Source organism: Salmo trutta, chromosome 17 (genome assembly GCF_901001165.1).
Source record: "Salmo trutta chromosome 17, fSalTru1.1, whole genome shotgun sequence".
Classification (NCBI taxonomy): domain Eukaryota; kingdom Metazoa; phylum Chordata; class Actinopteri; order Salmoniformes; family Salmonidae; genus Salmo; species Salmo trutta.
In genome coordinates this window covers 35,108,462-35,123,731 of record NC_042973.1, presented here as the reverse complement: position 1 = coordinate 35,123,731, position 15,270 = coordinate 35,108,462, and the positions used below count along the sequence as shown (strand labels likewise).

At 44.9% G+C, this 15,270-nt stretch overlaps 1 protein-coding gene across 1 annotated transcript in view; it reads left to right on the top strand.

The window, feature by feature from the left end:
* Positions 1-13,041: 13,041 nt before the first annotated feature.
* LOC115152114 (GTPase HRas) overlaps positions 13,042-15,270 on the top strand; it is a 41,925-nt gene continuing 39,696 nt past the window's right edge. The window contains exon 1 of the mRNA XM_029696642.1: positions 13,042-13,366. The gene's annotated coding sequence lies outside the window, so the exon portion shown is untranslated. The remainder of the gene's footprint in view (positions 13,367-15,270) is intronic.

Below are 15,270 nucleotides of genomic sequence, written 5' to 3'. Positions count from 1 at the left end.
ACCCACCCTGAAACCACAAATGGATCTGCCAATAGGCAGGGGTCCACTTTCTCCCAAAATGTCACTCCTATTGGTCCAGATTCTTCTTTATCATGTCTGACGCAATTCTTCCTCAACACGCATCTTCCTACTACACTTGGCTCTTCTCCTTCTTCCTCGCTGTCCATTATCCCATCTATCCATTCACCATGCTCTTGCCGCGCCTTCATCCACCTCATTGCCTGCAGAGCACGCACTGATGGTGTTTCTCCAAAACCAAACTTCTGTTCCTTAGCCCATTTTACAAGTCAGGCTAACTCTGACCTCTCCATGCTTCTTTCACCTTCTGGAACCACACCTGTGTGGAAGCACCTCCTTTCAATGTACTTTGCATCCCTCATTTACTCAAGTGTTTCCATTATTTTGGCAGTTATCTGTATATTTATTAGTAATACAATACAAATACAGTATGGGCCTACACATGTAGTGGACTGAGAGGGTGGTGTATGCTGCTTGGCTAGTGGTTGTCTCTCACCAAAGTTCCCCAGAGTACTTTCCCCGAGTGTCCACACACATTTCTTGGGAGGTGACCAAACAGAGGTCTTCTGTTCCAGAGAAGGCTTTCTGTGGAGTCAGATATAAATATGTAATGGTCTTTTTTTACATTGTTTCTCTAAGCCTACAGTATGTAACAGCGCTGGATAGGTCCCAATCTCGCAAAGGCCATAGGATACAGGTGGACAGGGTTGGTCTGCTTGTCACTGGAATGACAATCCAACTTGGGATGGGGGAGGTTTTAGGAGGTGGAATAGTGGAGAGCAATTGGAGGTTTATTCAGTAGCAGTGCAGCTATTTGGACATTGGTACAGCTATTTGGACATTCAATCATTATGGTACTATTTAATGGTAAGTTTACAAACATATACTATGATAAATAGAATTGAAATTTGTATCTCATTGTGGTAAATGGTGAAGTAAGTATAGCCATTTATAATTATAATGGCTTAACAGATAATAAAAGACGATCAGAATTTACCCGGCTAAAAGAGAATAAATATAAATATCTATTGTTTACAGGAAACTCATTCAACAATTTTAGATTAAGTTGTATGGAAAAAGGACTGTGGGACAGAATATACTTCTCCTATTGGCAAAGAAACTAAAAAAGCAGTGATGATATCAATAATTTTGACCCGAATGTGCAAATTGTCCAAACAGATCCTCAAGGTAGATGGATTATTTTAAATATGTTATTGGACCATAAGCAGATCTAGATCATTAATCTATACGGTCCAAATAATGATGGTCAATGCTTCTTTGAAAATATATATAATAATTTATCAAGCTTACAAGCAATACAAGACTATTATTATGGTGTCAGATTATAATACGGTTTTAAATACCTCAATGGACCGTAAAGGAAATCACACTACAAACTATCACCCTCATGCACTGAAGGAAATCATGAATGTCATGGATATATTGGAACTAGTGGATATATGGAGGCTTAAATATCCTGACCTAGTGAGATATACATGGTGGAGGTTTAATATCCTGACCTAGTGAGATATACATGGTGGAGGTTTAATATCCTGACCTAGTGAGATATACATGGCGGAGGTTTAATATCCTGACCTAGTGAGATATACATGGTGGAGGTTTAATATCCTGACCTAGTGAGATATACATGGAGGAGGTTTAATATCCTGACCTAGTGAGATATACATGGCGGAGGTTTAATATCCTGACCTAGTGAGATATACATGGAGGAGGTTTAATATCCTGACCTAGTGAGATATACATGGTGGAGGTTTAATATCCTGACCTAGTGAGATATACATGGCGGAGGTTTAATATCCTGACCTAGTGAGATATACATGGTGGAGGTTTAATATCCTGACCTAGTGAGATATACATGGAGGAGGTTTAATATCCTGACCTAGTGAGATATACATGGTGGCGGTTTAATATCCTGACCTAGTGAGATATACATGGCGGAGGCTCAATCAAGCTAGTCGTCTTGACTATTTTCTTGTCATTCTCGATGGCACCAAAATAATGTGGTCGGACCATCAAATAATTGGCATATACATTACTCTTACAGAATTTCCACTAGGCCATGCAATTAAATACTCATCTTTAAAACAAAAGCAACTTTGTTAAAATAATTAATATTAACAAAGGAAATAGAGGGACTAACAGTACAGATGGATAGCAATACAAAACTGTACCATAGAGGCACAGAATGTTAGAGGAAAAACAAAAAGAAATGGAGGAACTTAATCAAGAAAAATCAAGTGTATATTATTATAAAAAATAAAGCGAACTGGATGGAATATGGGGGGAAAAAATGCACCAAATTCTTGTTTAATCTTCAACAAATGAGTCACCCATGATTCAACAAACAATAATTTGAAAGAGGAAGCAAAGTACTTAAAGCATATGTTTCTGTTTCAGTCTCCTCCATCTCCACTAACTGAAGTTAATTGTAAGGATTTATTTCTATTAATAATGTAAAATTAACAGCTGTACAGAAGGACTCGTGTGATGGTCAAATTACAGAGGAGGAACTTATTGATGCAAGTAAGTACTGGAAACAATAAAACAATAAAAAATCTGGGAAACCAGGCCTGGTATTCATAGCTGACTTTGAAAAGGCTTTTGATAAGTACGCCTGGAATTGATATTGTGGTAAACCGTGGGGTGTTGGGTTGAGCGTGCAGAGATTGACATAGAGACAGGGAGGCTTTAGTCCGAAAAACAACTTAAGACAGAAAATAAATGAATCACAGAAATAACTTAGGTTTGCTCGGTCTTCCGTCTCTCTCTTCTCTAGTGTCCGTCTCTCTCCCTTCTCTCCCGCGGTGTGCAATCGTGCTCCTTTTATTTAGCCTCTATGGCTGGTTGGCACTTTCCTCTAATTACCTCCATTTAGCTGTCCGTGTCTGGGTGCCCAGCTCCCGTATTCCCAGCAGAGGGAGCCAACGCCGCCTCACGTAGCTCCCCTCTATTACCATCCCCGGGGTAGACCTCCTGGGATACTTCTCCCGGGAGGCCGCTGCCAGTGACACCTGCCAGTACCCCTTCGTCAGGTCCAAGGTGCTGACGTATCTCGCCGTCCCCAAGCGGTCGATTAGTTCGTCCACCCGGGGCATGGGGTAGGCATCAAACTTACTGACCTCGTTCAGGCCCCGGAAGTCATTACAGAAGCGGACGGTTCCGTCCGGTTTCGGAATCAGCACTATGGAGCTAGACCACTCACTGTGTGACTCCTCCAGTACCCCCATTTATAACATTATCACTTCCCGCTGGACCGCCACCCTCCGGGCTTCTGGTATCCGGTATGGCCGTTTACGCACTTTTTCTCCCGGAAGGGTGTGGATCTGATGTTCCACGTGGTCCGTGCGCCCCGGCACCTCGGAGAACACGGCCGTATTCCGCTGGACCAACTCTCTGAGCTCCTGTCGTTGGATCGGGCTGAGATCTTCCCCCATTGCCACTTCGACCGAGGATGGGCCCTGCTGTGGCCGGGTCCACGTTACGTACAGCGCCTCGCGTGCGTGCTATTTCTTCAGTAAATTCACATGGTAAAGCTGGAGGGGTTTTCTCCGCCCCGGTTGGCGGACCTTATAGTTGACGTCGCCTACCCGCTCAACGATGTCGTAGGGCCCATGCCACGTAGCCAGGAGTTTACTCTCCGTGGTAGGGATCAGCACCAAGACCTTCTCACCAGGTTGGAACTCTCGTGGTTGGGCCCCCCCGTTGTAGACACGCTCCTGGGCACATTGCGCCTGGGCCATGTGCTCTCTCACCACTGGCCAAATCGCCATCATCCTCTCCCTCATCTCCTCCACATGTTCCACTACGCTGAGAAGGGGGAGGTCGGCTGCTCTTCCCAGACCTCCTTGGCTAGGTCCAGCAGCCCGCGGGGCTGACGGCCATACAGGAGCTCAAAGGGGGAGAACCCCGTGGATGCTTGGGGTACCTCGCGCACTGAAAACATCGGGTGGGGAAGCAGCTGGTCCCAGTTCCTCCCGTCTCTCTCGATGACCTTCTTCAGCATCTGTTTCAGGGTCTTATTGAAGCGTTCCACCAGCCCGTCAGTTTGTGGATGGTACACACTGGTCCTCACCTGTTAGATTCGTAACAGATTGCAGACATCCTTCATCACACGAGACATAAACGCAGTGCCCTGGTCCGTCAGGATTTCCCGCGGAATACCCACCCGGCTGAATAAATGGAAGTGCAATACCTTTTGATGCCGCCGTGCGTAGCGGGATTGCCTCAGGATACCAGGTGGCGTAATCCATGATTACCAGGATGTATTGGTGTCCCCTCGCGGCCTTCACCAATGGACCCACCAGATCCATTGCCACCCGCTCGAATGGCACTCCTATAATGAGCAAGGGAACCAAAGGGTTTCGATACTGCACCCTCGGAGCTGTGATCTGGCACGCCGGGCAACTACGGCAGTAGTCCTCCACCGCGCACTTGACTCCGGGCCAGTGGAACCGGTTCCCGATCCGCTCCCTGGTTTTCTCCACCCCCCAGGTGTGCCCCAAGCAGGTGGGTGTGGGCAAGCTGCAACACAGTCCTAACATATTGGCTGGGTATGAGTAACAAGTCCTTAGTCTCTCCATTATGCTTTACTACCTGATACAATAAATGATGCTTAATTGCGAAGCGGGGGTAGCGCCAATCACTTACCCCAGGTAACAGTACGCCATCCACCGCCATCACCTGGGCCTTAGCGTTCTGGAGATTTGGGTCTTCTAATTGAGCCGTCCCGAACTGACCCGTGAGGATTCCCCTGTCGGGAAGTCCGTCTAGGGCCTCCACCTCCATAAAGGGGAGCCTGAGGTCTTCCTCGCACGGTGGCTTGCTTGCTGGAGCGGGGTCGTCTTCCTCCTCCGGGTCCGACTCGGGCCCAGTGGACACCTTTTGTGGCAGGGGTTGGGTAGCACAGGCCACCATCTTGTTTCCTTTTCTTCCTACCTCCCGTGCTCGCCTCCCCAGGTCCCTCCTCCACAGTGCCTGGAAGAGAGGGCAGTCTCGACCGAGGAGAATGGACACGGGTAGGTTAGGCACAGCTCCCACGAGCATCTGGCACTCCCCCTTTGGGGTGGTTATCCTCACGGGCACCGTTGGGTACCTCTTCATGTCCCCGTGTACACAGGACACTGTCACCACCTCGTCCCCCGGTTCCTCCTTCCCCTCTTGTGTGAGCCACTGCGGGTGGGCCAGGGTCACCATGCTGCCGGAGTCCAGCAGAGCGCTGGTGTCAATGCCATCGATTCGTATCGGAACCATCGGAGGGGCCGTCTCGGTGTGCGCCCAACAGGAGGTGATGTAACTCCCATCCGGGTTATCCCAGAGCTGGGGGGTGCGGAGGGCATGGCCTCCTCCCGGCTGGGACAGCTCCACGCGAGGTGCCCCGGCTCACCGCACCGCTTCACAGCCTCGGCTGGTTCCGTCCTGGCCCCCTTCAGCTTCTCGCCTCTCTGTGTTGGTCGCCCCCCTCACCGTGTCTCCTCTCACCACTCGGGCCCCTCTCAGCAGGTCCTGGGTGTTCTGGTGAATTTCCACCGCTGTCAGCAATTTCTCCAGGTTCTGGGGGTTCTGCATGCTCACCGTCTTCTTCATCTCGTAGGGCAGGGCCCGAAGGTATTTATCCAGGACGAGTTTGTCGAGCATCGGGAGGGACGGTACTTCCGTCAGTAGCCAGCCCTTGGTCAGCCGCACCAGGTCGCTCATCTGCGCACGGGGGGACAGGGTGGGGTCAAAGGCCCAGTCGTGGACCAGTTGTGCACGGCGTGCGAGATTGAACCCATAACGGCTTAGTATGTCCCTCATAATTCGTAGCCTGGTCAGTGTTCAAATCAAAGCAGGCCTTCTGGGCCTTCCCAGAGAGGTAGGGTGCCAACAGGCTGGCCCACTGGGGCTTGGGCCATCCTTCTCGCTGTGCCATCCTCTCGAAGGTGCACAGATACGACTCCACGTCATCTTCCTCCCTTAACTGAACAAAGAACTGATTCGGGCCAGACTCCTGAGCCCTCCCAACCTTCAACTGGGCTACCTCCGCTACCAGTCTGTGGTTTTGTTGGTGCTGCTCCTCCAGCGCTTGCTCCTGGAGAGCCTGTTGCTTATGCTGGCTGAGGATGAACTGAGCCACCAGCTCCTCCATGGTAATCTCCGCACACTCGACCCCACGGCACCCAAATCTATTGAAGTGCCCGCATTCTCCACCATATGTGGTAAACCGTGGGGTGTTGGGTTGAGCGTGAAGAGATTGACATAGAGACAGGGAGGCTTTAGTCCAAAAAACAACTTTACTTAAGACAGAAAATAAATATATCACAGAAATAACTTAGGTTTGCTAGGTCTTCCATCTCTGTCTTCTCTGGTGTCCGTCTCTCTCCCGTGGTGTGCCTTCGTGCTCCTTTTATTTAGCCTCCATGGCTGGTTGGCACTTTCCTCTAAATTACCTCCACTTAGCTGTCCGTGTCTGGGTGCCCAGCTCCCGTATTCCCAGCAGAGGGAGCCAACGTCGCCTCATGTAGCTCCCCTCTATTATCATCCCCCGGGGTAGACCTCCTGGGATACCACAATATATACAGTGTATTCACAACCCTTGAAGTTTGTTACGTTACAGCCTTATTCTAAAATTGATTAAATTGTTTTTTTCTCTCAATCAATCTACACACAATACCCCATAATGACAAAGCAAAAACAGGTTTTTATACATTTTGGCAGATTTGTTAAAAATAAAAAACCCAAATATCACATTTACATAAGTATTATGACCCTTTACTCAGTACTTTCTTGAAGAACCTTTGGCAGCGATTACAGCCTTGAGTCTTCTTGGGTATGATGCTTGGCACACCTGTATTTGAGGAGTTTCTCCCATTCTACTCTGCAGATCCTCTCAAGCTCTGTCAGATGGGGATGGGGCGCGTCAATGCACAGCTATTTTCAGGTCTCTCCAGAGATGTTCGATCGGGTTCAAGTCCGGACTCTGGCTGGGCCACTCAAGGACATTCAGAGACTTGTCCCGAAGCCACTCCTGCATTGTCTTGGCTTTGTGCTTAGGGTTGTTGTCCGGTTGGAAGGTGAACCTTCGCCCCACTCTAAGGTCCTGAGTGTTCTGGAGCAGGTTTTATATATAGCCAAATACCTTCACAGATCTTCATTGTAAAGGGATTGATGAGAGAAAAAAAACGATTTAATCAATTTTAGAACAAAGCTGTAACGTAACAAAATTTTGAAAACTTCAAGGGTTGTGAATACACTATATACAGTGGGGGGGGAAAGTATTTGATTCCCTGCTGATTTTGTACGTTTGCCCACTTACAAAGAAATGATCAGTCTATCAGTCTATTAATGGTAGGTTTATTTGAACAGTGAGAGACAGAATAACAACAAAAAAATCCAGAAAAACGCAAAAATGTTATAAAATGATTTGCATTTTAATGAGGGAAATAAGTATTTGAACCCTCTGCACAACATGGCTTAGTACATGGTGGCAAAACCCTTGTTGGCAATCACAGCGGTCAGACGTTTCTTGTAGTTGGCCACCAGGTTTGCACACATCTCAGGAGGGATTTTGTCCCACTCCTCTTTGCAGATCTTCTCCAAGTCATTAAGGTTTCGAGGCTGACGTTTGGCAACTCGAACCTTCAGCTCCCTCCACAGATTTTCTATGGGATTAAGGTCTGGAGACTGGCTAGGCCACTACAGGACCTTAATGTGCTTCTTCTTGAGCCACTCCTTTGTTGCCAAGGCCGTGTGTTTTGGGTCATTGTCATGCTGGAATACCCATCCACGACCCATTTTCAATGCCCTGGCTGAAGGAAGGATGTCCTCACCCAAGATTTGACGGTACATGGCCCTGTCCATCGTCCCTTTGATGCGGTGAAGTTGTCCTGTCCCCTTAGCAGAAAAACACCCCCAAAGCATAATGTTTCCACCTCCATGTTTGACGATAGGAGATGTTGTTCTTGGGGTCAAAGGCAGCATTCCTCCTCCTCCAAACACGGCGAGTTGAGTTGATGCCAAAGAGCTCCATTTTGGTCTCATCTGACCACAACACGTTCACCAGTTGTCCTCTGAATCATTCAGATGTTCATTGGCAAACTTCAGACGGGCATGAATATGTATTCTTGAGCAGGGGGACCTTGCGGGCGCTGCAGGATTTCAGTCCTTCACGGCGTAGTGTGTTACCAATTGTTTTCTTGGTGACTATGGTCCCAGCTGCCTTGAGATCATTGACAAGATCCTCCCGTGTAGTTCTGGGCTGATTCCTCACCGTTCTCATGATCATTGCAACCCCACGAGGTGAGATCTTGCCACAGGCCGAGGGATATTGACAGTTCTTTTGTGTTTCTTCCATTTGCGAATAATCGCACCAAATGTTGTCACCTTCTCACCAAGCTGCTTGGCGATGGTCTTGTAGCCCATTCCAGCCTTGTGTAGGTCTACAATCTTGTCCCTGACATCCTTGGAGAGCTCTTTGGTCTTGGCCATGGTGGAGAGTTTGGAATCTGATTGATTGATTGCTTCTGTGAACAGGTATCTTTTATACAGGTAACAAGCTGAGATTAGGAGCACTCCCTTTAAGAGTGTGCTCCTAATCTCAGCTCATTACCTGTATAAAAGACACCTGGGAGCCAGAAACCTTTCTGATTGAGAGGGGGTCAAATACTTATTTCCCTCATTAAAATGCAAATCAATTTATAACATTTTTGACATGCGTTTTTCTGGATATTTTTGTTGTTATTCTGTCTCTCACTGTTCAAATAAACCTACCATTAAAATTATAGACTGATCCTTTCTTTATCAGTGGGCAAACGTACAAAATCAGCAGGGGATCAAATACTTTTTTCCCCCACTGTATATCAATTCCAGGCGTACTTAATTTTTTTTGCTGAGTGTATTAGGGCCCAGACAGAGATGCTGAAGTGGTTTGTTCAGTTGAGTATCTCGATAGGGGGAATAGAAGTGATCTGAAAATGGTTTGACTGTTGAACCAGATGTGTTGGTCCTCCCCAGTGCTGATACCTAAATCTCCTCTGTCTCTGTACTGTGTTTGTGTGTGTGTGTCAGAGTGTTGTACTTTCTGTTTCCCTCTTATTCAGCTGTAGTTAGTGTAGCTCATAAAGGAGACGCAACAATAAGCTACTGTATACCTGGGCTCTGAGGCCACTTCTCTACATGATAGACTACAGTACACAAGCCCACTACGTAGGATTAATCATCCCAATAAAGCTGTCACACAGGCCTTTCTACTGACTCTGAAAAACACCAAAAGAAAGATGCCCAGGGTCCCTGCTCATCTACGAGAACGTGCCTTAGGCATGCTGCGTAAGAGGGAAGACATCTTCCTCCCTCATGTTGTACCCTTCCTGCAGGCTCTTCCTGACATGACCCTCCAGCATGACAATGCCACCAGCCATACTGCTCGTTCTGTGCTTGATTTCCTGCAAGACAGGAATGTCAGTGTTCTGTCATGGCCAGCGAAGAGCTCGGCTCTCAATCACATTGAGCACGTCTGGGACCTGTTGGATTGGAGGGTGAGGGCTAGGGCCATTCCCCCCCAGAAATGTCCGGGAACTTGCAGGTGCCTTGGTGGAAGAGTGGGGTAACATCTCACAGCAAGAACTGGCAAATCTGGTGCAGTCCATGAGGAGGAGATGTACTATAGTACTTAATGCAGCTAGTGGCCACACCAGATACTGACTGTTACTTTTGATTTTGACCCCCCCTTTGTTCAGGGACACATTATTCAATTTATATTAGTCACATGTCTGTGGAACTTGTTCAGTTTATGTTTCAGTTGTTGAATCTTGTTATGTTCATACAAATATTTACACATGTTAAGTTTGCTGAAAATAAACGCAGTTGACAGTGAGAGGACGTTTCTTTTTTTGCTGAGTTATCTCATACACATACACACACACACACACACACACACACACACACACACACTACCGTTCAAAAGTTTTGGGTCACTTAGAAATGTCCTTGTTTTTGAAAGAAAAGCACATGTTTTGTCCATTAAAATAACATCAAATTGATCAGAAATACAGTGTAGACATTGTTAATGTTGTAAATGACTAAACGGCTGATTTTTAAGGGAATATCTACATAGGCGTACAGAGGCCCATTATCAGCAACCATCACTCCTGTGTTCCAATGGCACGTTGTGTTAGCTATTCCAAGTTTATCATTTTAAAAGGCTAATTGATCATTAGAAGACCCTTTTGCAATTATGTTAGCACAGCTGAAAACTGTTGTTCTGATTAAAGGATCAATAAAACTGGCCTTCTTTAGACTAGTTGAGTATCTGGAGCATCAGCATTTGTGGGTTTGATTACAGGCTCAAAATGGCTAGAAACAAACACTTTCTTCTGAAACTCGTTAGTCTATTTTTGTTCTGAGAAATTAAGACTATTCCATGCGAGAAATTGCCAAGAAACTGAAGATCTCATACAACGCTGTGCACTACTCCCTTCACGAAACAGTGCAAACTGGCTCTAACCAGAATAGAAAGAGGAGTGGGAGGCCCTGGTGCACAACTGAGCAAGAGGACAAGTACATTGGAGTGCCTAGTTTGAGAAACAGACGCCTCACAAGTCCTCAACTGGCAGCTTCATTAAATAGTACCCGCAAAACACCAGTCTCAACGTCAACAGTGAAGAGGCAACTCCCGGATGCTGGCCTTCTAGGCAGAGTTGCAAAGAAAAAGCCATATTTCAGACTGGCCAATAAAAAGAAAAGAAAAGATTAAGATGGGCAAAATAACACAGACACTGGACAGAGGAACTCTGCCTAGAACTCTGCCTACCCCTAAACAAAAAAAGTGCTTTACGGTAATTACTCTTGCTTTTGGCATCAAACAGGCAATGAAAACGTTTAAAATTTGACTCATGAAAAAGTAATAAAGAGATCCAAGTGACTGTGACTATTGTCTGTCTGTCTGTTACTGGAGGAGGCAGTCAGGTTCTAGGTTAAAGGTCCAATGCAGATGGTTATATCTCAATATCAAATAATTGGTGGGTAACAACTAAGTACCTTACTGTGATTGTTTTCAATTCAAATTGTAAAAAATAAACAAAATAGCTTTTTAACAAAGAGCCATTTCTCAAGCAAGAATTTTGCTAAGACTGTCTGAGTGGGGAGGGAAACACAGAAAACTAGCTTTAATAGGCAGAGAGGTTTGGAACTATTTCTTATTGTTCTATTAACTAATTTGCCGCATGGTGATCTAGTTTTTGACTGCACACCACAGATGATTATGGATGGGACATGCCTTTTGGCTTAGCATACTCACAATGATGCACAGACACCAGAGATACATCCAAATCTCCCCAAAAGCTTTAATGGCCAGATCTCACTAGTTGCACCCAGCTGTCTCCTCCTTTCCAGAAACCAATTTCACTGAAGAGGCTAATAGCGTTTCGCACCAGGCAACCACACCACAACCTCATTTATAAACTAGCCCACCAAATAATTTCAACAGTGACGCTGACGGAAAGCGCAATGAGAGTTTGTTTTATCATTTTGATAAAACCATTTAAAAAAAAAAACACTGCAAGGAGAGATTACAAAAAAAACTTGATCTTATTGATGTTAGCCTTATTGTTGATATCAGGGTATTAAATATGAAGACTTGTATATAGACAGAGGCTGTGTATAATGTACGTTCTCTAATGCTGTGCTTAGGCCTACATCCTGAGCGTCCAGTGTGCCATTCATCAACCTCTGATGCTTGTGACACTTATGAATATGCCCCCCCATATGTCCACTCAGCAATCAAGGTCATGGAGCATGTTAATGGTTTAAGAACATTAGCTAATTTGTGGAGTTACATGCTTGTCCTTTAAATGCATACGAATATAGGAATGTATAGGTTTTTATGCAAACTACAATTATATAATTGTTTTAATGCCCTAAATTTTGTCAAGAAGCATGCTTCCATATCCCATAAAAGGCCACACATCCCTTCCCAATAAGAGCCTCACCAGCTTTTCTGTAGAGAGGTAGAGCTCCACCAGCATGTCAGAGTCCTTGTAAGCAGCAGGGGTTGGGTTCATTTGACCAGACCCACTCAGCTAAGTCACCAGTACCTTCTCTGTGCCCGGCCGCGCCAAAGGTAGAGTCCTGGGAACAACTCATCACTCACGGACACCCGGAAGCAATTAAATAAAGGTGAATAATAATAATAATATGTTAGTGAAAGCATCAACATATTTATGTGTGTGAGATGTGGCTGCTGTAACTGCAATGGAAACCATTGAAGAATATAGCTAAGATAATAAAAACAAAGCATATAAAATGTGACATTGCTAGCTAGCGCCACTTCTACTGGTGTATCTAACATACTTGTTGCATAAATTCCTAAACAAGACATTCTATTTGAGGCATATTGTCAGAAGAAGTCGCTCGTCTGGCTATTTGGTAAGTCAGCTAGCTGACATCACACACTTAGGGGTTGGCGCTGCTGGCTTGAGCATGAAAAGAAGCTAACTTCTCAATATCATACAAATGTGTTGATTGGCTGCAGATAACAAATTAATTTAAAAGTCCAAATGGAATCACAAATAACTTTTCATTTTGGTTATCCACCAATACCCAATGTCGTATTTTATCTTACCTTAGATAGCTAGCTACATTCGTAAACGTGTGAAGTGCACATTCTTCAGAGAGCATTTGCAAAGACACGCACAAGTTTGCTTGACAACGGCAAATGACTTCCTGGATACGGTGATAAAGGGGGCTTTACCCCTTGGGATATGTAGTCTAAAGTGTATTTTTTTAATTGCATGATCGATAACACTACGATGATAAGTTACCACACATTAATATTAAACATACAATACTAAAGCTCACAGGTTTACTTTATCTGACTGGGCTATGGTTCGAAAATGTGAAACGCATAAATCACGTTAAGATAGGGTACTACGGAATTTGTAGTTGTAATTCTGTATGCCCACACTGCCACTTTTATATTCTGCAGTTATACGGAAACCGCCCAATGTGCTAACTAACGATGGTCAAAACAGGCAACTGAACTGTTCTCGCCGGGGCGGTTCATACAGGGCTGGGCGTGGGCTCTAACAGTCTCCTCTCCCTATTCGAAGCACATTGTTCGCCGTGAGCTAACCTCGCATACAACACTGAACGAATGCTTTGATACATTTCACTTAAAATTGCAGTATCTGGAATAACAACATACATTTCTGTTGTCGAAAACTATTGAGAGACATTCGTTGAGGAAACACCATCTGGACTTCAACGCTTGGAACGCTCAGAAGCTACTGAGTAATAATACATTGTTTCCAGTTGACCACCTCACCCTCTTGATAATTAGGGTAGAGCTCTGCTTATTGTAAGTATTCCGTGCACATTTTTCACCTCTTACACAAATGTATGATTCTTGAAATGTGTCGCTCAACGTTGTTTGTGCATTGACCAGGGAACCCATACAGTGGACCAAAATGTGCTACAACTGCTCGAGCTCGTTCACACCGCCACCACTGCGGCGCACCTTTACATTTTGTGTTTTTACGACGTCATTCACGCCTGCATCAGGCTGTCTCGTTGGCAAGCACAACATTGGGAAGTGTAGCCTAACGTTTTGCCAAACAAACTGCTATTTCCGTGATCATTGACGCAACATATTGCTATATAATTTGTTTACTACTATTTTCTCAAATATAGGCTATATTTAGTTCGTAGGCAAAATCCCGGCTCGCCGCCTAAACTTCACGGACAGGGGAGGATAATTTAATGCCGATATGTAAACTTAACCATGGAAGCACATTTTCATTGTCAAGAAATTCAAGTGTTAAGCTGTTGCCATTTTTTTGTATGTTATGGCCAGTCAATGAGCGCTCCACAGTCGCCCTGCGTCTGTAGTTTGTAGACCACACAGACACGGGTGACGCCCAGTCACAGTGAAAACCGAATTGGAGCACTGCGGAAGTTGCATTCCATTACTAGGCGTTTGATTAAGAACGCGATTCCATTCCGACGTGCTTGGTCATGGTCCAGGAATAACTGATTTATAGGCTAGAGACAGTTGGTTATGCCGCGTTCAAGACAACTGGGAACTCGGAAGAAAAATCTATCCGACTGGGAAAAATACTTTTGAATGATCGTCCAAACTATAGACATTAATGCAGCGTTCAAAACAACCGGGAACTCGGACATCATAGATTTCAGTGAGTATAAGACAACTTGGAACTAAATAAAAAATTAAAATAAAAAAAAACGATATACGACTGAAAAATCATTTTAAACAGTCATCCATCTCGAAATTCCAAGTCGGAAACTTGGGCATCTTTCTAGAGCTCCGACATTCCGACTTGAAAATATCAGATCTCATGATTTAACCTTGTTTTTTTTCAGAGTTCCCAGTTGTCTTGAAAGCACCATAAAACCAGTAGATAGGGATAACGCTGACGTCATCCACGTATTCCTATGGAAATCTCCCGGCGGGCCTGAATACGGAAGTATTTGAATTTGAAGCGAGCCATATTGCTGAATGGCACCCAAAAATTTCTAAGGGTTATGGTGAAATTGGCCGTAACTAGCAAAGGATCATGGTCGATGTAGTCGTTTTCATCTTGCCTGAGAGTTAAATGGCGTCTCCTCATAGCCTGCAAGCCTGTGGTTGGTCCGTCAACATGTGGTCCTGTATGATGATAAATGTAGTAGTCAGAATGGATCACTATTTAATTCAATATCTTGATTTGTAGCAAACTTTAAAATAATTCACTGTGGGTATTGAACTTGATCATAAACAAATTTTAGATCTGAAAACGGACATCCAACATTTTTTGGGGCCTTTCTGGTGATCGTAATTTACAAAGGCTTTCTAGGGTAGACCAGGACTTTTGGCACTGCTAGGTTGCTACGCAGTAGCCGACCAGCAGCGCTCATGACTCCACGCACCAGACCGGACACTGGGGGGCCTGCAACCAACTCGGAATTCCAAATCAGAAACTCTGGCTTCTTTCTAGAGCTCTGATTTATTTATTTATTTTTCAACCTGAAGATCACTGATATCATGATTGGCCCTTTTTTATTTTTATTTTTTTACTACTATCAGTCCTACCAGACAAAAATGTCACAAGTTTGTCTATGTTGCCTAGCTTACATTCAAAGTTTAGGCATAGAGTAAGTTACATGTGAAACAATATTTTTGAGTAGCCTGACGTTGAAACGAAAGAAAAGCATGGTATTGTGTGTAGTCTATATGTATATAGCCCACACAAGGCTAAATATAAC